A 23,531-nucleotide genomic window follows, 5' to 3' on the forward strand; every position below is an offset into this window, starting at 1 on the left:
TGGGAGGGAGGGAGGGTACCCCTCTGGTCTCGGGACAAGTGTGTGTAAGGGGGTGAGATTTGAGAGATGTGGTCAGTTCCCTTGAGGCGTCTGAAATTGGCAACAGCCAAACGGAGAGGAGAAACCGAGACACACATGCTCCTCATTTAACATGTCCAGACCGAGACACATGCTCCTCATTTAACATGTCCAGACCGAGACACATGCTCCTCATTTAACATGTCCAGACCGAGACACATGCTCCTCATTTAACATGTCCAGACCGAGACACATGCTCCTCATTTAACATGTCCAGACCGAGACACATGCTCCTCATTTAACATGTCCAGACCGAGACACATGCTCCTCATTTAACATGTCCAGACCGAGACACATGCTCCTCATTTAACATGTCCAGACCGAGACACATGCTCCTCATTTAACATGTCCAGACCGAGACACATGCTCCTCATTTAACATGTCCAGACCGAGACACATGCTCCTCATTTAACATGTCCAGGCCGAGAGATACATGCTCCTCATTTAACATGTCCAGACCGAGACACATGCTCCTCATTTAACATGTCCAGACCGAGACACATGCTCCTCATTTAACATGTCCAGGCCGAGAGATACATGCTCCTCATTTAACATGTCCAGACCGAGACACATGCTCCTCATTTAACATGTCCAGGCCGAGAGATACATGCTCCTCGTTTAACATGTTCAGACCGAGACATACAGTGTCTTGCAAAATAATTCATCCCCCTTGGCGTTTTTCCTATTTTGTTGCATTACAACCTGTAAATGTAATTGATTTATATTTGGATTTCATGTAATGGACGTTGGTAACCAAATAGTACAAATTGATGAAGTGAATTAAAAAATATATATTTATACATTTTTGGGGGGACAAAATTAAAAAGGGAAAAGTGGTGGGTACATATGTATTTACCCCTTTGCTATGAAGCCCCTAAATAAGATCTGGTGCAACCAAATACCTTCAGAAGTCACATAATGAGTTAAATAAAGTCCACCTGTGTGCAATCTAAGTGTCACATGATCTCAGTATGTATACACCTGTTCTGAAAGGCCCTAGAGTCTGCAACACCAAGAAGCAAGGGGCACCACCAAGCAAGCAGCACCATGAAGACAAAGGAGCTCTCCAAACAGGTCAGGGACAAAGATGTGGAGAAGTACAGATGAGGGTTGGGTGATAAAAAATATCCAAAACTTTGAACATGCTCCTTTTTGATTTGATGATAGTGGGATGTTCCCCTTAAACCCCCCATGATTTAAGGGGAAACATTTAAATGTCTTGGAATGGCCTAGTCAAAGCCCAGACCTCAATCCAATTGAGAATCTGTGGTATGACTTAAAGATTGCTATACACCAGCGGAACCCATCCAACTTGAAGGAGCTGGAGCAGTTTTGCCTTGAAGAATTGGCAAAATTCCCATTGGCTAGATGTGCCAAGAGACTTACAGCTGTAATTGCTGCAAATGGTGGCTCTACAAAGTATTGACTTTGGGGGGGTGAATAGTTATGCACGCTCCAGTTGTTTGTTTCACAATAAAACATATTTAGCATCTTCAAGATGGTAGGCATGTTCTGTAAATCAAATGATTACAAACCCCCCAAAAAATATATTTTAATTCCAGGTTGTAAGGAAACAAAATTTGAAAAATGCCAAGGGAGGTGAATTATTTTGCAAGCTACTGTATATGCTCCTCATTTAACATGTCCAGAACGAGAAACATTGTCCTCATGTCCAGACCGAAACATACAGTTGAAGTCAGAAGTTTACATACACCTTGGCCAAATACATTTAAACTCAGTTTTTCACAATTCCTGACATTTAATCCTAGTAAAATGTCCCTGTCTTAGGTCAGTTAGGATCACCGCTTTATTTTAAGAATGTGAAATGTCAGAATAATAGTAGCGAGAATGATTTATTTCTTTCATCACATTCCCAGTGGGTCAGAAGTTTACATGCACTCAATTAGTATTTGGTAGCACTGCCTTTAAATTGTTTAACTTGGGTAAAAAGTTTTGTGTAGCCTTCCACAAGCTTCCCACAATAAGTTGGGTGAATTTTGGCCCATTGATCCTGACAGAGCTGCTGTAACTGAGTCAACTTTGTAGGCCTCATTGCTGGCACACACCTTTTCAGTTCTACCCACAGATTTTCTATAGGATTGAGGTCAGGGCTTTGTGATGGCCACTTCAATACCTTGACTTTGTTGTCCTTAAGCCATTTTGCCACAACTTTGGAAGTATGCTTGGGGTCATTGTCCATTTGGAAGACCCATTTGCGACCAAGCTTTAACGTCCTGACTGATGTCTTGAGATGTTGCTTCAATATATCCACATAATTTCCCTACCTCATGATGCCATCTATTTTGTGAAGTGCACCAGTCCCTCCTGCAGCAAAGCATCCCCACAACATGATGCTGCCACCCTGGTGCTTCACGGTTGGGGTGGTGTTCTTGGGCTTGCAAGCATCCCCCTTTTTCCTCCAAACATAATGATGGTCATTATGGCCAAACAGTTCTATTTTTGTTTCATTAGACCAAAGGACATTTCTCCAAAAAGTACGATCTTTGTCCCCATGTGCAGTTGCAAACCGTATTCTGGCTTTTGATGGCGGTTTTGGAGCAGTGGTTTCTTCCTTGCTGAGCGGCCTTTCAGGTTATGTCGATATAGGACTCGTTTTACTGTGGATATAGATACTTTTGTACCTGCTTCCTCCAGCTTCTTCACAAGGTCCTTTGCTGTTGTTCTGGGATTGATTTGCACTTTTCGCACCAAAGTCCCTTCATCTCTAGGAGACAGAACACGTCTCCTTCCTGAGCGGTATGACGGCTGCGTGGTCCCATGGTGTTTATACTTGCGTACTATTGTTTGTACAGATGAACGTGATACCTTCAGGCATTTGGAAATTGCTTCCAAGGATGATCAGACTTTTGGAGGTCTACAATTCTTTTCTGAAGTCTTGGCTGATTTCTTTTGATTTTCCAATGATGTCCAGCAAAGAGGCACTGAGTTTGAAGGTAGGCCTTGAAATACTTCCACAGGTACACCTCCAATTGACTCAAATTATGTCAGTTAGCCTATCAGAGGCTTCTAAAGCCATGACATAATGTTCTGGAATTTTCCAAGCTGATTAAAGTCACAGTCAACTTAGTTTATGTAAACTTCTGACCAACTGGAATTGTGATACAGTGAATTATAAGTGAAATAATCTGTCTGTAAACAATTGTTGGAAAAATGACTTGTGTCATGCACAAAGTAGATGTCCTAACCGACTTGCCAAAACTATAGTTTGTTAACAAGAAATTTGTGGAGTGATTGAAAAACGACTTTTAATGACTCCAACCTAAGTGTATGTAAACTTCCGACTTCAACTGTACATGCTCATTTAACATGTCCAGACCGAGAGACATACATGCTCCTCATTTAACATGTCCAGACCGAGAGACACACATGCTCGTCATTTAACATGTCCAGACCGAGACATACATGCTCGTCATTTAACATGTCCAGACCGAGAGACACACATGCTCCTCATTTAACATGTCCAGACCAAGAGACATACATGCTCCTCATTTAACATGTCCAGACCGAGAGACACACATGCTCCTCATTTAACATGTTCAGACCGAGAGACATGGTGCTTATTTAAACAACAATGAGCAACTTCAGGACACTCCTGAGCGAGCCACTTTATAAGGAAAGACAATCTGGCTGCTAGTCCAGAGGACAAATCACTAGCCTGTCCTGAGTGGCTCCAGTGTTAGCGGTGCACTAGGTAATGTATATATCAACTGGACTTGTCCCGGATCCATTATGGTTTAAATGAATGAATCATTGAACAATATCCTCTGCTACTCTGCGGAGTGAGTGTGTATGTGGAATGCTTGTGTGTGTGTTCCTGTGTACTTGTGTGTGTGTGTTCCTGTGTATGTATGCGTGTGTTGCTGTGTACGTGTGCATGTGTTGCTGTGTACAGTACCAGTCAAAAGTTTGGACCCAGCCTAAAACCCCAAACAGCAAGCAATGCAATACAATATGTACTGAGCATTTCTGTTTTAACCATATTCACTGTTATGTCCCCAGTGCCCCTAACCCACCTGGCACGGGCACGTCCCTGGTCATCCAAGTCAACGGTGGGTACCCCAAGGTGTACGAAGCGGGTGAACAGGGACTGCTCCATGTTGGAGTACTTCTGGAAGGCCATGTTCTTAATGACGGGGGGCAGCTGCTGGTGGTCTCCTATCATGATCCAACGCTTCCAACCTGCTGTAACCATCCTCTGGGTTCTGGAGAGGAAATATACTGTAGGTCAGTGTCAAGGTTCAAGGTCAGTTCAGTTCTCCTCCACAGAGACCATAGAGTGTTTGAGGGAAAATGACTGCCCATGCATTACCAATTTAAAAAAAAAACGTTTTGATTGTAAAAGAAAAGTTTGCTTAAAGCTGCAATATGTACATTTTTGGGCGACCCAACCAAGCAGTAGATCTGTTCTATGTGCCCTATTGCTATGCTTCCTGTGCTTTGTTTTTGCGTCTTACTTTCGGTTTTGTACACCAGTTTCAAACAGCTGAAAATATATACTTTTGGTTATGGAAAATATATTTCACAGCGGTTTAGATGGTACAATGATTCTCAACACTACACTTGCTTGTTTTGTCACAAACTGAAATTAGGCAAACTATTAGAATTTTAGCAACCAGGAAATGGCAGAGTGATTTATGCATAGTGCATCTTTTTTAATTTTTAATTTTTTTATTTTTTTTATTCCATTTTCTCCCCAATTTTCGTGGTATCCAATCGCTAGTAATTACTACCTTGTCTCATCGCTACAACTCCCGTACGGGCTCGGGAGAGACGAAGGTCGAAAGCCATGCGTCCTCCGAAGCACAACCCAACCAGCCGTACTGCTTCTTAACACAGCGCGCCTCCAACCCGGAAGCCAGCCGCACCAATGTGTCGGAGGAAACACCGTGTACCTGGCCCCCTTGGTTGGCGCGCACTGCGCCCGGCCCGCCACAGGAGTCGCTGGAGCGCGATGAGACAAGGATATCCCTACCGGCCAAACCCTCCCTAACCCGGACGACGCTATGCCAATTGTGCGTCGCCCCACGGACCTCCCGGTCGCGGCCGGCTGCGACAGAGCCTGGGCGCGAACCCAGAGACTCTGGTGGCGCAGTTAGCACTGCGATGCAGTGCCCTAGACCACTGCGCCACCCGGGAGGCCCTGCATAGTGCATCTTTAATTATGGATGGTTAGATCTGATTGTATGGTGGTGATTAGCTAGTTAATATCTGTGTCAGTGTTGCTTTAGTTTAGCGCCCCCTTCCACAGCGTACAGGCGTTCCACTAGGACAGCTCATAGACTGGTGGTCATGGGGAGACATATTGCAGCATTAGTGTGTGTTGGTGGTGAACATGTGTTGGGTGCTGACGTTCTTTGCATTTGTCTGCTGCCTCACAAAAGCACAGACCCCTGGAGAATAGCTGTATGCCTTCTCTCCCTGTTTCCTTATCCCTACTTTCTTTCTCTTTTCACAAGCAGCGAAAACATTCATTCGGTCTGCCTTGCATTTCAAACACCCCTCATCGCCACGGCACCTCTTCACACATCTGTTCTTCACCTGCTTTCATTCTCTCCATTCTCACCCCTCTCTGCCTGTTAACTGAGTGGCGAACTCTGCGCTCCATCGCCCTCCAGCTGGACCACAGGACTGTGTCGCGGTGTCAGATACAGCCTGGAAACAACTATCTGCACCAATGCAAAGCTCCAAGCAACTGAAGCAAACTTATAATATTCCTGCAAAACTTCCAGAAGTATGTCTGTCTCTCCATCATATCTGCAAAGGACATCTTCAACAAAGTATATGGTTTTGGATAGGTGAAACTTGATGTCAAGACCAAGTCTTCAAATGAGTAGAATTCAAAACCTCTGGCTCGTCCAACACTGACACTAGCAAAGTCAATGGCAACCTGGAGACAAATGGGGTGAATACAGTCTGACGTTTAAAGAGAAGTGGACCACAGACCACACTCTGGGGACGGAGATCACCATTGAAGATCAGGCAACCAAAGGACCGGAACTTACGTTCAACACCCAACTCTCACCAAATTCTGTCAAGAAGAGTGGTAAGGTGAAGACTGCCTATAAGTGTGAATACGTCAACCTGGGAGTGGATGTAGACTGACTTTGCCGGCCCGGCCATGCATGGGGGCAGCGGTGGCCGGGTACGAGGGATGGCTGGCTGGCTACCAGAAGACCTTCAACACAGCCAAGTCCAAAATGACCCAGAGCAACTTTGCTGTCAGCTACAAGACAGGAGACTTAAAGCTACAAACCAATGTTAACGATGGCACAGAGTTTGGAGAGTCCATCTACCAGAAGGTGAATGACAACCTGGAGACAGCTGTGAACCTTGTCTGGACAGCACGCAGCAAGAGCATCTGCTTTGGCATCGCTGCCAAGTACCAGCTGGACTCCAGTGCCTCATATCCGCTAAAGTTAACAATGCCAGGTTGGTAGGAGTTAGCTACACCCAGACACTGCTGCCAGGTATGAAACTCACCCTGTCTGCACTGGTCGATGGCAAGAGCATCAACACCGGTGGCCACAAACTGGGACTGGGCCTGGAGCTAGAGGCATAAGTATCTAGCTAACCTGTCTAGTGAAGTCGTCATATTTAATATTTGACGGAATAGCAGAAGAATTTGGCCTGATGTATTACCAGCCAAACAACCCTTAAGGGATGTCTCAAAGGAAAGGGATGAATCTAATCTAAAGCAACAACATACATAATATAGCCTTCAGTTGTGTCAGTTAGATGGATCCCCAAACCATTAGCCACTGTCATTTCCTTTCAGTTGGTTTGTAGTCAGTCATCCTATGTGTTCTACAGTAGCCAAGTACTACTAGGTCTGCTATTTATTCAGTCATGTAGCCCTATTCTGTGTTGTACCACTAGTGAAAAACATCCTCCTCAAATAGAGCATTCCTTCTGCATCTTTTACATCTGCTTTAGTGGTTTGCCTCATTGGATAGGACAATACGAAGAGGGTTACATGAAGACACACTATATATACACACAAGTACTATGTATGTGGACAACCCTTAAATGTGTGGATTCAGGTATTTCAGGCACACCCATTGCTGACAGGTGTACAAAATCGAGCACACCGCCATGCAATCTCCATAAACAAACATTGGCAGTAGGATGGCCTTAGTGAAGAGCTCAGTGACTTGGAACGTGGCACTGTCTGTTCAGTCGCGAAGTGGTAGGTCACACAAGCTCACAGAATGGGACCACCGAGTGCTGAAGCGCGTAAAATTTGTCTGTCCTCGGTTGCAACACTCAGTAGAGTTCCAAACTGCCTCTGGAAGCAACATCAGCATAAGAACTGTTCATCCGGAGCTTCATGAAATGGATTTCCATAGCCGAGCAGCCACACACAAGCCTTGCGCAATGCATCGACGCGCAAGCGTCGGCTGGAGTGGTGTAAAGCTTGATGCCATTGGACTCTGGCACAGTGGAAACACATTCTCTGGAGTGATGAATTACGCTTCACCATCTGGCAGTCTGACGGATGAATGTGGGTTTGGCTATTGCTAGGAGAACACTACCTGCCAAATGCATAGTGTCAACTGTAAAGTTTGATGGATGAGGAATAAAGGTCTGGGGCCGTTTTTCATGGTTCCGGATAGGCCCCATAGTTCCCTTGAAGGGAAATCTTAACACTACAGCATACAATGACATTCTAGACGATTCTGTGCTTCCAACTTTGTGGCAACAGTTTGGGTACGGCCCTTTCCTGTTTCAGCATGACAATGTCCCCGTGGACAAAGCGAGGTCCATACAGAAATAGTTTGTCCTGACCTCAACCCCATTGAACATCTTTGGGATGAATTTAAATGGCGACTGCGAGCCAAGCCTACCCGCCCAACCTCACTAATGCTCGTGGCTGAATGGAAGTAAGTCCCCGCAACAATGTTCCATCATCTAGTGGAAAGCCTTCCCAGAAGATTGGAGGCTGTTATAGCAGCAAATGCCAGATAAAAAATAAAAAATGCTCTACCATAAGCCGCCTTCAAGAGAATTTGAGTGTACGTCCAACCGGCCTCACAACCACAGAACAGGTGGCCCATGGCTGCACCCCTGCCTAGTCATTGTTCAGTATATTTAGCTAATATTCTTCAGGATATGTTAATTATGCTTATTGAACAATTAACATATCCTGGCAGTCATTGGCAGACCCGTACTCTCTTGATTACCCAACCTGCTTCCTGGTTGAACATGGTAATATAAATTGCACAATGCCAAACAATGCCAAATGGGATTTTCTGGGTGTGATTAGAAAGGAAAAGATGACCTATTATAACTGAGTGTATCCTCCAGGTCCCCTTCCCATAGCTGTGTATAAATGATATGACTGGAACAATGATCAGAAACCAAGTCCACTTGTGTATGTCTACCTTTACAATAAAGTCCTTAAACAAGTAAAATATATACAGTACCAGTCAAAAGTTTGGACACACCTACTCATTCCAAGGTTTTTCTTTATTTTTACTATTTGCAACATTGTAGAATAATAGTGAACTATGAGCGTGCAAAGCTGTCATCAAGGCAAAGGGTGGCTACTTTGAAGAATCAAATATAAAATATATTTTGACTTGTTTCACACTTTTTTGGTTACTACATGATTCCATGTGTGTTATTTCATAGTTTTGATGTCTTCACTATTATTATACAATGTAGAAAATAGTACAAATAAAGATAAACCCTTGAATGAGTAGGTGTGTCCAATAACTTTTGACTGGTATTGTTTTTACACAAAATAAAATGTAAAAAAAATTGTGCTCTATACATCTGCCTGGTACACTGAATGTAGGAGAGTAGGAAAGAGACTGATGAGTTGGCTTAGCTGCTGCTGATTAGGAGGGAGAGTTTAATGAGGGCTTGCCCCAGACAAACTTGATATTACCAAGGCTTGTAAGTCAAACATGCTTCAATCACCGATAGGGATGCAATGGAAGGAAAAAGAGGGGGGATGTGGGGGAGGTGGATTTTCGTTACCACGCGTAGCGGATACTACAACAGAAGGCATCATGGGCGAGAGGAGACTAAGAGGTCATTGGCCAGGTTGATGTGGCTTAATGGTCTCCTCTAAACAGACCCTTGTTTTATCTGAGGATATTAGGCCCCAGCATTGACAACCCAATAGAGTACCCCAGTATGAGTCATAATACCCATAAAACATAGAGGTCAAACAGGGAAACTGTAACGGCTGTTGGAAGGAGAGGACCAAGGTGCAGCGTGGTACGTGTCCATATTTATTAAATGAACACTGAAATAACAAAAATAACAAAGACAACGACCGAAACAGTTCTGGCTGGTGCAGACACACAACAGAAAACAACTTCCCACAAAACACAGGTGGGATGAGGCTACTTAAGTATGGTTCTCAATCAGAGACAACGATAGACAGCTGCCTCTGACTGAGAACCACACTCGGCCATAGAAATATAAAACATAGAACAAAAACATAGAATGCCCACCCCAACTCACGCCCTGACCAAATCAAAATAGAGACATAACAAAGGAACTAAGGTCAGGGCGTGACAGTACCCCCCCCCCCCCCCAAAGGTGCGGACTCCGGCCGCAAAACCTGAACCAATAGGGGAGGGTCTGGGTGTGCATTTCACCGCGGTGGCAGCTCTGGTGCGGGACGTAGACCCCGCTCCACCTCTGGCTTGGCCCACTTAGGTGGCGCCTCTAGAGCGGGGACCCTCGCAGCGGGCCCCGGACAAGAGGGCGACTCTGGCTGCTCCGGACAGGAGGGCGACTCTGGCTGCTCCGGACAGGAGGGCGACTCTGGCTGCTCCGGACAGGAGGGCGACTCTGGCTGCTCCGGACAGGAGGGCGACTCTGGCTGCTCCGGACAGGAGGGCGACTCTGGCTGCTCCGGACAGGAGGGCGACTCTGGCTGCTCCGGACAGGAGGGCGACTCTGGATGCCTCGCGCCATGGATCATCACTGGAGGCTTCGCGCCATGGATCATCACTGGAGGCTTCGCGCCATGGATCATCACTGGAGGCTTCGTGCCATGGATCATCACTGGAGGCTTCGTGACATGGATCACCACTGGAGTCTTCGTGCCATGGATCACCACTGGAGGCTTCGTGCCATGGATCATCAATGGAGGCTTCTTGCCATGGATCATCACTGGAGGCTTCGTGCCATGGATCATCACTGGAGGCTTCGTGTCATGGATCATCACTGGAATGGATAGAAACACAGGAGGCCTGGCTCTGGGAGAAGGCACAGGACTCACCAGGCTGGGGAGACATGCAGGAGGCCTTGTCCATGGCCGAGGCACCGGATGCACTGGGCCGTGGAGGCACACTGGAGGTCTCGGGCAAGGAGCCTGCACAACCCGTCCTGGCTGGATGGTGACTTTGGCCCTGAACGTGCGGGGCGCAGGACGCACTGGGCTGTGCAGACGCACTGGAGACACAGTGCGCAGAGCCAGCACAGGATATCCTGGGCCGTAGAGATGTACTGGAGGTCTGGATAGCAGGGCTGGCACAATCCCTCCTGGCTCGATGCCCACTCTAGCCCGGCTGATGCGAGGAGCTGCGATGTAGCGCACCGGGCTATGAACATGTACTGGAGACACCGTGTGCTCCACCGCATAACACGGTTCCTTGACCAGTACGACGCTCCACCCGGTAAGCACGGGGAGTTGGCTCAGGTCTCCTACCTGACTCCGGCAATCTCCCCGTGTGCCCCTCCAAATAACTTCCACCATAATTTGCAAATAAATTCATTAAAAATCCTACAATGTGATTTTCTGGATTTGTCTGTCATAGTTGAAGTGTACCTATGATGAAAATTACAGGCCTCTCATCTTTTTAAGTGGGAGAACTTGCACAATTGGTGGCTGACTAAATACTTTTTTGCCCCACTGTACATATGAGATGAGTAGTGTAGGGTATGTAAACATGATATAAAGTGGCATTGTTTAAAGTGACTAGCAATACATTTATTACATCCAATTTTTTATTATTAAAGTGGCTAGAGATTTGAGTCAGTATGTTGGCAGCAGGCACTCAATGTTAGTGATGGCTGTTTAACAGACTGATGGACTTGAGATAGAAGCTGTTTTTCAGTCTCTTGGTCCCAGCTTTGATGCACCTGTACTGACCTCGCCTTCTGGATGATAGCAGGGTGAACATGCAGTGGGTCGGGTGGTTGTTGTCCTTGATGATCTTTTTGGCCTTCCTGTGACATCGGGTGGTGTAGGTGTCCTGGAGAGCAGGTAGTTTGCCCCCGGTGATGCGTTGTGCAGACCTCACTACCCTCTGGAGAGCCTTACGGTTGTGGGCGGAGCAGTTGCCGTACCAGGCGGTGATACAGCCTGACAGGATGCATCTCGATTGTGCATCTGTAAAAGTTTGTGAGCGTTTTTGGTGACAATCCGAATCTCTTCAGCCTCCTGAGGTTGAAGAGGCGCTGTTGTGCCTTCTTCACCACGCTGTCTGTTTGGGTGGACCATTTCAGTTTGTCCGTGATGTGTACGCCGAGGAACTTAAAACTTTCCACCTTCTCCACTACTGTCCCGTCGATGTGGACAGGGGGGTGCTCCCTCTGCTGTTTCCTAAAGTCCACGATCATCTCCTTTGTTTTGTTGACGTTGAGTGTGAGGTTATTTTCCTGACACCACACTCCAAAGGCCCTCACCTCCTCCCTGTAGGGCGTCTCGTTGTTGTTGGTAATCAAGCCTACCACTGTAGTGTCATCTGCAAACTTGACGATTGAGTTGGAGGCGTGCATGGCCACGCAGTCATGGGTGAACAGGGAGTACAGGAGAGGGCTGAGAATGCACCCTTGTGGGGCCCCAGTATTGAGGATCAGCGGGGTGGAGATGTTGTTTCCTACCCTCACCACCTGGGGGTGGCCCGTCAGGAAGTCCAGGACCCAGTTGCACAGGGCGGGGTCGAGACCCAGGGTCTCGAGCTTAATGACGAGTTTGGAGGGTACTATGGTTTTAAATGCTGAGCTGTAGTCGATGAACAGCATTCTTACATAGGTATTCCTCTTGTCCAGATGGGTTAGGGCAGTGTGCAGTGTGGTTGCGATTGCGTCGTCTGTGGACCTATTGGGGCGGTAAGCAAATTGGAGTGGGTCTAGGGTGTCAGGTAGGGTGGAGGTGATATGATCCTTGAATAGTCTCTCAAAGCACTTCATGATGACGGAGGTGAGTGCTACGGGGCGATAGTCATTTAGCTCAGTTGCCTTAGCTTTCTTTGGAACTGAAACAATGGTGGCCCTCTTGAAGCATGTGGGAACAGCAGACTGGGATAAGGTTTGATTGAATATGTCCGTAAACACACCAGCCAGCTGGTCTGCGCATGCTCTGAGGACGCGGCTAAGGATGCCGTTTGGGCCAGCAGCTTTGCGAGGGTTAACACGTTTAAATGCTTTACTCACACTGGCTGCGGTGAAGGAGAGCCCGCAGGTTTTGGTAGCGGACCGTGTCGTTGGCACTGTATTGTCCTCAAAGCGAGCAAAGAAGTTGTTTCGTTTGTCTGGGTGCAGGACATCGTGGTCCGCGATGGGGCTGGTTTTCTTTTTGTAGTTCGTGATTGACTGTAGACCCTGCCACATACCTCTCATGTCTGAGCCGTTTAATTGCGACTCTACTGACGCTTAGCTTGTTTGATTGCCTTGCGGAGGGAATAGCTACACTGTTTGTATTCGGTCATGTTTCCGTTCGCCTTGCCCTGATTAAAAGCTGTGGTTCGCGCTTTCAGTTTTGCACGAATGCTGCCTTCAATCCACGATTTCTGGTTGGGGAAGGTTTTAATAGTTGCTGTGGGTACAACATCACCGATGCACTTGCTAGTAAACTCGCTAACCAAATCAGAGTATTCATCAATGTTGTTGTCCGACGCTATGCGGAACATATCCCAGTTCAAGTGATCGAAGCAATCTTGAAGTGTGGAATCAGATTTGTCGGACAAGCGTTGAACAGACCTGAGCACGGGCGTTTCCTGTTTTAGTTTCTGTCTATAGTCTGGGAGCAACAAAATGGAGTCGTGGTAAGATTTTCCGAAAGGAGGGCGGGGCAGGGCTTTGTATGCGTCGCGGAAGTTAGAGTAACAATGGTCCAGGATTTTTTCCGCCCGGGTAGCGCATTCGACATGCTGATAACATTTAGAGAGTCTTGTTTTCAGATTAGCCTTGTTAAAATCCCCAGCAACAATGAATGCAGCCTCAGGATATGTGGTTTCCAGTTTACATAGAGTCCAATGAAGTTCATACAGGGCCATCGATGTGTCTGCTTGGGGGGATATATACGGCTGTGATTATAATCGAAGAGAGTTCTCTTGGTAGATAATGTGGTCGACATTTGATTGTAAGGGATTCTAGGTCAGGTGAGCAAAAGGACTTGAGTTCCTGTATGCTGTTATGATCACACCACGTCTCGTTAATCATAAGGCATACCCCCCGCCCTTCTTCTTACCAGAGAGATGTTTGTTTCTGTCAGCGCGATGCGTGAAGAAACCAGGTGGCTGTACCGACTCCGATAGCGTGTCTCGAGTGAGACACATTTCCGTGAAACAAAGAACGTTACAATCTCTGATGTCTCTCTGGAAGGCAACCTTTGCTCGGATTTTGTCTCCCTTGTTGTCAAGAGACTGGACCTTGGCGAGTAGTAAACTTGGGAGCGGTGCGCGATGTGCCCGTCTACGGAGCCTGACCAGAAGACCGCTTCTTCTGCCCCTCCTGTGGCGCCGTTGTTTTGGGTCGCCGGCTGGGATCCGATCCATTGTCCTGGGTGGTGGACCAAACAGAGGATCCGCTTCGGGAAAGTCGTTTTCCTGGTCGTAATGTTGGTAAGTTGACATTGATCTTATATCCAATAGTTCCTCCCGGCTGTATGTAATAAAACGTAAGATTTCCTGGGGTAACAATGTAAGAAATAACACATAAAAAAACGAAATACTGCATAGTTTCCTGAGAACGTGAAGCGAGGCGGGCATCTCTGTCGGCACCAAAAACATGGACAATTCTGTGAACTGTCTTGTGCAAGTTTTAAATGGACACAATACCTGTTAGCAAAGGTATCAGCTAGAGCTGATGTGCAGGAGTTTAAAGGGATTTGTAGTTTTTCATACTACTTTGATGCCAATTAGCATTTACGAATCTGAGCATAAATAGAGCAGAATACAGTACATTCGAAAGTATTCAGACCCCTTTCCTTTATCCACATTTTGTTCCGTTCCAGCCTTGTTCTAAAATGGATTAAATAAAAATGTTCCTCATCAATCTACACACAATACCCCCATAATGACAAATTTATTAAAAATAACAAACAGAAATACCTTATTTACATAAGTTCTCAGACCCTTTGCGATGACACTCGAAATTGAGCTCAGGTGCATTCTGTTTCTATTGATCATCCTTGAGATGTTTCTACAACTTGATTGGAGTCCACCTGTGGTAAATTCAATTGATTGGAGATGAATTGGAAAGGCACACACTTGTCTATATAAGGTCCCACAGTTGACAGTGCATGTCAGAGCAAAAACAAAGCCATGAGGTCGGAGAAATTGTCCATAGAGCTCCGAGACAGGATTGTGTTGAGGAACAGACCAGGGGAAGAGTACCAAACAATATCTGCAGCATTGAAGGTCCCCAAGAACAGTGGCCTCTATCATTCTTAGATGGAGGAAGTTTGGAACCACCAAGACTTTTCCTAGAGCTGGCTGCCCGGCCAATCTGAGAAATCAGGGGAGACAGCTTTGGTCAGGGAGACGACCAAGAACCCGATGGTCACTCTGGCGGAGATCCAGAGTTCCTCTGTGGAGATGGGAGAACCTTCCAGAAGGACATCCATCTCCGCAGCACTCCACCAATCAGGCCTTTATGGTAGTGGCCAGACGGAAAAAACTGCTCAGTAAAATGTACGACAGCCCACTTGGAGTTCGCCAAAAGGCACTTAAAGGACTCTCACACCATGAGAAACAAGATTCTCTGGTCTGATGAAACCAATATTTAACTATTTGGCCTGAATGCCAAGCGCCACATCTGGAAGAAACCAGGCACCATCCCTACGGTGAAGCATGGTGATGGCAGCATCATGCTGTGGGGATGTTTTTCAGTGGCAGCGACTGGGAGACTAGTCAGGATCAAGGGAAAGCTGAACGGAGAGATCCTTGATGAAAACCTGCTCCAGAGCGCTCAGACTAAGTCAAAGGTTCACCTTCCAACAGGACAATGACCCTAAGCACACAGCCAAGACAACGCAGGAGTGGCTTCAGGACAAGTCTCTGAATGTCCTTGAGTGGCCAAGTCAGATCCCGGACTTGAACCCAATCTAACATCTCTGGAGAGACTTGAAAAAAGATGTGCAGCGACGCTCCCCATACAACAGAGAAAGGACAGAGAATGAGAGGATCTGCAGAGAAGAATGGGAGAAACACCCCAGATACAGGTTTGCCAAGCTTGTAGCATCATACCCAGGAAGACTCGAGGCTGTAATCGTTGCCAAAGGTGCTTCAACAAAGTAATGAGTAAAGGATCTGAATACTTATGTAAATGTAATATTTCAGTTTCTTATTTTTAATACATTTTCAAACATTTCTAAAAAACAGTTTTTGCTTTGTCAATATGGGGTATTGTGTGTAGATTGATGAGGGGGAAAAAACAATTCAATCCATTTTAGAATAAGGCTGGAACAAAATGTGGAAAAAGTCAAGGGGTCTGAATACTTTCCGAATGCACTGTATATTGGTAAAAGTCCCCTTGTCCGAGAGAGATTTACAAGGTTATCAAAACGTCACACCAGAGTAAGCCTACAAAAAACGCAGCCCTTATTTTAAGTGTTTCTAATATCCCCCATGGGGAAAATGAAAGGAACCATTTCCCTGTTTGACCGTAAGGTTTTATGGCTATTACGACACCTCCACTGTGGGGCTCTATAAAGACTGGACGGACCTATTCATCCTGAGTGACAGGGAATTCTCTTTTCAGGTATAGACCTGAAGATGGGCTTTAGACCTGAATAAAGGGGTTTAGCTATGGTGGTTTTTCAGGTCTGGCTGTAGTAATTTACCTGTAGCAGGAGAGGGATGAAGGTCTCAATCGCCAGGATCTGAGCTGCGTCCTCCATCAGGATGTTGTCATACTGAAAACAGAAGATAAGAAGTGTAACTGTCGAGTTGCCTCTGACTCGAGTACTATGTGTCTGATCTTTATGTACAGGATTTTTTCTGGATCAAAAAGGGAGTTAGTGGGGGTGGCAGGGGGTGTATCTGCATTTTAAATAACATTTCAGAGGCCCCACCTCCTACACCAGCAGGTACTTGGAGCGGTCCAGTCCGCTCATCAACAGCTCAAAGGCACAGAACTCCTGATTGGGGGACGGGACCACCCACCCACCCACACACACTAGTAAGACGACTGCTCAGAGGTCTGGGGTTAGGTTTAGAGGTTAAATTGTCAGCATGGACAGGTAGTGACAACTGGTTCTAAGGGCTGCACCACAGTGAGCAAATGTTTGTCATTAGATGATACATGATGGAAGACAATCATCCTTGGACGCAAAAGGGAAGAGTAGTATAATTAAGCAATAAAGCCCGAGTGGGTGCCTCAGAGACAGGCTGGGTGAGAATTTAAAGGGTATGGGTTAGTGTTCAATAGAAGCTTAGTGAGCAGCCAAGCACTTCACAACAGATTCCCTTCCAAGGCCTGGTCTGAATAGGAAAAGCACGATTGGGGGTGTTTTCCTGAAAGGAAAAGAAAAGCGGAGCCTTTGAGTGCACTAGAGAATATTCATATTAGATGCTTTACTATTTTAACATTAAACCCAATCAAAACATGCAATATTAATTAGCTCTAGTTTTAATGCCTGTGGTTCTTCAGCGGTTGAAGGGTGAAATGAAGCCGGATTTCTTCCCTCCCTGGGCATTCACTCAGACTGGAAGGAGAGAAAGAATGGAGAAAAGAAATAGGATCAACGGCATTGGGATGGATGTCGAGCAATCCAAGCGGTAGATGTCTGTACATGCTGAGTTCATTCAGGGAAACTGATTGTGTGTGTGTGTATGCGTGGGCTTGTGCGTATGATGGCATCGTCTGCTTAGATGGCATCTCATAAACACAACCTTTATCTTTAAACACTCCTTGTAGGAAACAGGCACCGAGGCGGATCACTTTCCTTCTCCTGTGATTCTAGAGGGAGAGTCTAACATCTCTGAGCGGGGGGAGACAGACATATCTCTGCAGCACCATAATGGAAGAGGCTGAGCTGAAGGAACACAGTAAAGTGCTCCAGTCTGATGTGATGCAGCCAGTGATGCGGGGGATACCAGATAAATCAAGACCACACATGTTAGGATATTACCTCCATCCAATAACTTCTTTATTGCTTCTACAAGGCCTTCGTATGGCTCCCATAAATCTCTAATGTTATTGTTATCTCTATATAAAGACTGGATGCAACCAGGAGGGGCTGAATACAAGTGTGCCGGCTTTTGGCCGCTAAAAAACGTAAAAGCCGATAAATAAAATTGCAGCCGGCCAATTGTCCAGGAGAACAAGAAAAAATACCATTGCGAAATAATGCTTTTAAGCCTATTCATTAATGGAAATACCAATCGATGTAAATACATTTGACTTGTCATGCTCATCAGTCTATAGGTTAATTTGCATAATTATGTTGAATTAAATTGGCAAATGTACACTTTATTCATTATGCATCTCATTTATTACACGCTTATAGCATATAGAAACAGAGCCATTGAGAGGAAAATCTGTCAGACAGTGTGAGAGCTGCTGCTACAGCATCTCAAACAGTAAATGTATAGGCACCGGAAGACAGGCCTCATCAGCACCTCACACACCACTTTGCAATGAGCTGGAGGCAGTATGCATTTTGAAAACATATACTTGTGATTGTTTTGATCACGCGTACTGGAATATGTTCCGGTCAGCCTCAGAGAACAACACTGACTTATTCGCTGACTCGGTGAGTGCGTTTATAAAGAAGTGCATTGGAGATGTTGCACCCACTGTGGCTTTTAAAACCTACATTAACTTCTTGTGGCTGCAGGGGCAGTATTGAGTAGCTTGGATGAAAGGTGCACAGAGGTGCCCAGAGTAAACAGCCTGCTCCTCAGTCATAGTTGCTAATATATGCATATTATTATTCGTATTGGATAGAAAACACTCTGAAGTTTCTAAAACTGTTTGAATTATGGCTGTGAGTATAACAGAACTCATATGGCAGGCAAAAACCTGAGAAAAAATCCAAACAGGAAGTGGAAATTCTGAGGCTGGTCGATTTTCAACCAAGATCCCATTGAAATCACAGCGAGATATGAATGAGTTTGCACTTTATACGGCTTCCACTAGATGTCAACAGTCTGTAGAACTCTGTCTGATGCCTCTACTGTGAAGGGGGGCCGAATGAGAGGGGAATTAGTCAGGTCTGCCATGACCTGACCATTCTTTGACATGAGAGGGAGCTCTGTTCCATGCTCATCTGAGGTCAATGTAATTCTCCGGTTGGAACGTTATTCAAGATGTATGTTAAAACTTCATAGGGATAGGGGGCAGTGTTTCCACTTTGAACAAATTGCGTGCCCAAACGAAATTTCCTCCTACTCTGTCCCAGAAGGTAATACATGCATATTAGTATTACTATTGTATAGAAAACACTCTGACGTTTCTAAAACTGTTTGAATTATTTCTGTAAGTATAACAGAACTCATTTGGCAGACAAAAACCTGAGAAGAGGTCAAAACAGGAAATGAGAAGTCGATTTTCAAAACAGTGTCAAATGGTACCCTGTCTAGATATGGCTGAACAAACACTGCCTAGGGCTTCCACTAGATGTCGTCGTCTTTCGATTTTAGTCTTATTATTATACTATAAAGGAGGGGCTCATGGGAGCTGTTCTAGTGAGTGGTCCTCAGAAATTCTCAGTCAGGATTTGCGCGCGAGGGAGAGAGAGAGCTCTCGTGCCAATGCTCTTTCTTCAGACAATGAAATTCTCCGGTTGGATCCTTATTGATGATTAATGTAAAACACATACTAAATATGGATTGCAAACATCATTTGACCTGTTTCTACGACCTGTAACGGAACTTTTTGAGTTTTTGTCTGGATGGATTGTTTGTGCGTCATGAAATGGATTCCTGGGATGAACATGCTAACAACAAGTGGCTAAATGATGGGCTTTATGGAACTTTTCAGTCATTTATTGTCGATCTGGGAATCCTGGGAGTGCCTTCTGATTAAGTTATTCGAAGGTAAGTGCATATTTATAGTGTTTTTGTAGCTTTTGTTGACACCAAAATGGCGATTATTTCTTTGGCTGAATTGTGCTCTAAAACGCCGTTCTCAGATTAATCTTTTTCCGTAAAGTTTATTTTGAAATCTGACACAGCGGTTACATAGAGGATAAGTTTATCTTTAATTATGTGAATAACACTTGCATCTTTTATCAATGTTTATTATGAGTATTTCTGCAAAATCACCAGATGTTTTGGAATCAAAACATTACTGCATGTAACGCGCCAATGTAAACTGAGATTTTTTTAATATATATATATGCACATTATCGAACAAAACATAAATGTATTGTGTAACATGATGTTATATGACTCATCTGATGAAGAATTTCAAAGGTTAGTGATTAATTCTATCTCTATTTGGGGGTTTTGTGCAAGCTACCTGTGCTGTGAAAGAAATGTCTGTGCTTTTTTGTATTTGGTGGTGAGCTAACATAAATATACGTGGTGTTTTCGCTGTAAAACATTAAAAAAATCGGACATGTTGGCTGGATTCACAAGATGTTTATCTTTCATTTGCTGTATTGGACTTGTTAATGTGTGAAAGTTAAATATTTCCCAAAAATATTTTTTGAATTTCGCGCGCTGCCTTTTCAGTGGAATGTGGGTGCTAGACAGGTTAACAACATTCTAAAGATTGATTCAATACATCGTTTGACATGTTTCTACTGACTGTTACTGAACTTTTGGACATTTCGTCAGCTTTTAGGGAACGCGCTTCGTGACTTTGGAATTGTTTACCAAACGCGCTAACAAAAGTAGCTAATTGGACATAAATAACGTACATTATCGAACAAATCAAGCATTTATTGTGGACCTGGGTTTCCTGGGAGTGCATTCTGATGAGGATCAGCAAAGGTAAGGGAATATTTATCATGTAATTTCTGGTTTCGGATTGACTCCAACACAGCGGTTGCATTAAGGAGAGGTATATCTATAATTCCATGTGTATAATTTGTATTATCATCTACATTTATGATGAGTATTTCTGTTGAATCGATGTGGCTATGCAAAATCACTGGATGTTTTTGGAACTAGTGAACGTAACACGCCAATGTAAACTCAGATTTTTTAATATAAATATGAACTTTATCAAACAAAACATACATGTATTGTGTAACATGAAGTCCTATGAGTGTCATCTGATGAAGATCATCAAAGGTTAGTGATTAATTTGATCTCTATTTGTGCTTTTTGTCCTATCTTTGGCTGGAAAAATGACTGTCTGATTTGGCGGTGGCCTAACAATTGTTTGTGGTGCTTTCGTTGAAAATCCTATTTGAAATCGGGCACTTTGGTGGGATTAACAACAAGATTACCTTTAAAATGGTGTAAGACACATGTATGTTTGAGGAATTTTAATGATGAGATTTCTGTTGTTTGAATTTGGCGCCCTGCACTTCACTGGCTGTTGTCATATCGATCCCGTTACTGGGATTGCAGCCATAAGAAGTTAACCAGAAACCATGGATGGATGGCAGCATTCGTGCAAATCTGAAAGCGCGATCCACCGTATTTAACGATGGAAAGAGGTCTGGGAATATGTCTAAATATAAACAGTGTAGCTACTACCGCCCAAAGGCAATCAAACAAGCGAAATGCCAGTACAGGGACAAGGTGGAGTCGCAATTCAACGGCTCAGACACAAGATTTATGTGGCAGGGTCTACAGGAAATCTTGGACTACAAAAATAAATCCAGCTATGTCACGGACACCAACGTCACGCTTCCAGACAAACTAAACAACTTCTTTGCCCGCTTTGAGGATAATACAGTGCCACCGTCATGGCTCGCTAACAAGGACACCCCCCCCTTCTCTGTGGCTGACGTGAGTAAAACATTTAAACATGTTAACCCTCACAAGGCTGCTGGAACAGATGGCATCCCTAGCCACGTCCTCAAAGCATGTGCAGACCAGCTGGCTGGTGTGTTTACGGACATATTCAATTGCTCCCTATCCTAGTATGTTGTCCCCACATGCTTCAAGATGGCTACCATTGTTCCTATACCCAAGAAGGCAAAGATAACTGAACTAAACGACTACAGCCCCGTTGCACTCACTTCTGTCATCATGAAGTGCTTTGAGAGACCTCCAATGTACCGGCCACCCTAGACCCACTTCCGTTTGCATACCGCCCAAACAGGTCCACAGACGACGCAATCACCATCACACTGCCCTATCCCATCTGGACAAAAGGAATACCTATGTAAGAATGCTGTTAATTGACTACAGCTCAGCATTCAACACCATAGTACCATCCGAGCTCATCATCAGGCCCTGGGTCTCAACCCCGCCCTGTGCAATTGGTTCCTGGACTTTGACGGGCTGCCCCCAGGTGGTGAAGGTAGGAAACAACATCTCCACTTCGCTGACGCTCAACACTGGGGCCCCACAAGGGTTCATGCTCAGCCCCCTCCTGTACTCCCTGCTCACTCACGACTGCGTGGCCATGCACGCCTCCAACTCAATCATCAAGTTTGCAGACGACAACAGTAGTGGGCTTGATTACCGACAATGACAAGACAGCCTACAGGGAGGAGGTGAGGGCACTCGGAGTGCGGTGTCAGGAAAACAATCTCTCACTCAACGTCAACAAAACAAATGATCGTGGACTTCAGGAAACAGCAGAGGGAGCACTCCTCTATCCACATCGAAGGGACATCAGTGGATTAGGTGGAAAGTTTTAAGTTCCTCGGTGTACACATCACTGACAAACTGAAATGGTCCACCCACGCAGATAGTGTGGTGAAGGCGGCGCAACATTTGATTTGATTTACTTAATTGTTTGAAACCTGAACGTTTCCTACATATTATGAGGCATGTCTTACCTTGCTTCAAAGTAGGCTAGCCAAAATCAGACCATTACCGTGGAGGCAATTATTTTATATAAAAATTATTTCATTGTCCAGTAGCCAAAGACACAATCCTAGTCATTTTAGCAATCCATGCTAGATGTTGCATATTAGATTTCCCGTCTTTCAAAAAAAAAAGAAATTTTTTCTCCCCAATTTCGTCATATCCAATTACGATCTTGTCTCATCGCTGCAACTACCCAACGGGCCTGGGAGAGGCTGTCAGGTTCTTAATAAAGAGAGTAAAAAATGAACGGGCGACTACGAAAAGCTCAAACCAAGTTTATTCACCCACTGGGTCAAACAGCTGCAAAGACAAAGACATAATTACACAAGCACATATATTTATACCTTCCTCCTAATGCTGAGTCTCCTCCTTACACATCTGGAATGTCAATACATTTCTGTTCTTGACAGGACTTTAGTGATGCCTGTTCTTTCTCACTTTATCTTACACCTCCAACTCACGGCTGTCCTATTGACTTGAATCAGACTGTGGCCCTTCTCCTCTCCATAGGATAGCTGATATCTAACAATAACATGTTCTGACAGAATGTAAACTTTCTCACTCAGTAGATTTCCATACCCTCAGTTCTGATATAATAACATGAATAAGGATATTTCATATTTCAAGTAAGAACTCAGTACCCATCAAGGCGAAGGTCGAGTCATGCGCTCTCCAAAACATGACCCGCCAAACCGCGCTCCTTAACACCCGCCCACTTAACCCGGAGGCCAGCCGCACCAATGTGTCGGAGGAAACACTGCCTGCCACAAGGAGTCGCTAGAGCGTGAAGAGCCAAGTATGGAAGATGTTGCCGACAGATACAGCAGCTCTGCTTCTAGCTCCTAAGCAACAAGCATTTTGCTACACCCGCAATAACATATGCTAAATATGTGTATGTGACCAATAACATTTTATTTGAAGCCCCCCCCCGGCCAAACTCTCCCCTAACCCGGACGAGGCTGGGCCAATTGTGCGCTGCCCTATGGGACTACCGGTCACGGCCGTTTGTGACACAGCCTGGCTCTGTAGTGACGTCTCAAGCACTGTGATGCAGTGCCTTAGACCGCTGCGCCACTCAGGTCTTTCAAAATTTATAACGGATATTTTTCTAATAGTCACATGAAACCACTTGCAGTGTTTTCCCGCCAATTGCATTATGGAACGAACGTTCCCGCGTAGCCTACTGCCTTGTGCACATTGCAGTACTTATAATGTAAAGAAATAATAGTTTATCAACATTTTCAGCAAACCGTTCTGATCTGTTGCATCAGACTCATAGCTGTTTTTATTTTTTATTATGTG

General features: G+C 45.1%; 2 pseudogenes; one reads left to right on the plus strand and one right to left on the minus strand.

Annotated features, from left to right (window-relative positions):
* Positions 1-23,531, minus strand: part of LOC120023267 — a 104,951-nt pseudogene that overhangs the window by 28,365 nt on the left and 53,055 nt on the right.
* On the plus strand, positions 5,833-6,658 carry LOC120023773 (annotated as a pseudogene).

Source organism: Salvelinus namaycush, chromosome 28, assembly GCF_016432855.1.
Source record: "Salvelinus namaycush isolate Seneca chromosome 28, SaNama_1.0, whole genome shotgun sequence".
Classification (NCBI taxonomy): Eukaryota; Metazoa; Chordata; class Actinopteri; order Salmoniformes; family Salmonidae; genus Salvelinus; species Salvelinus namaycush.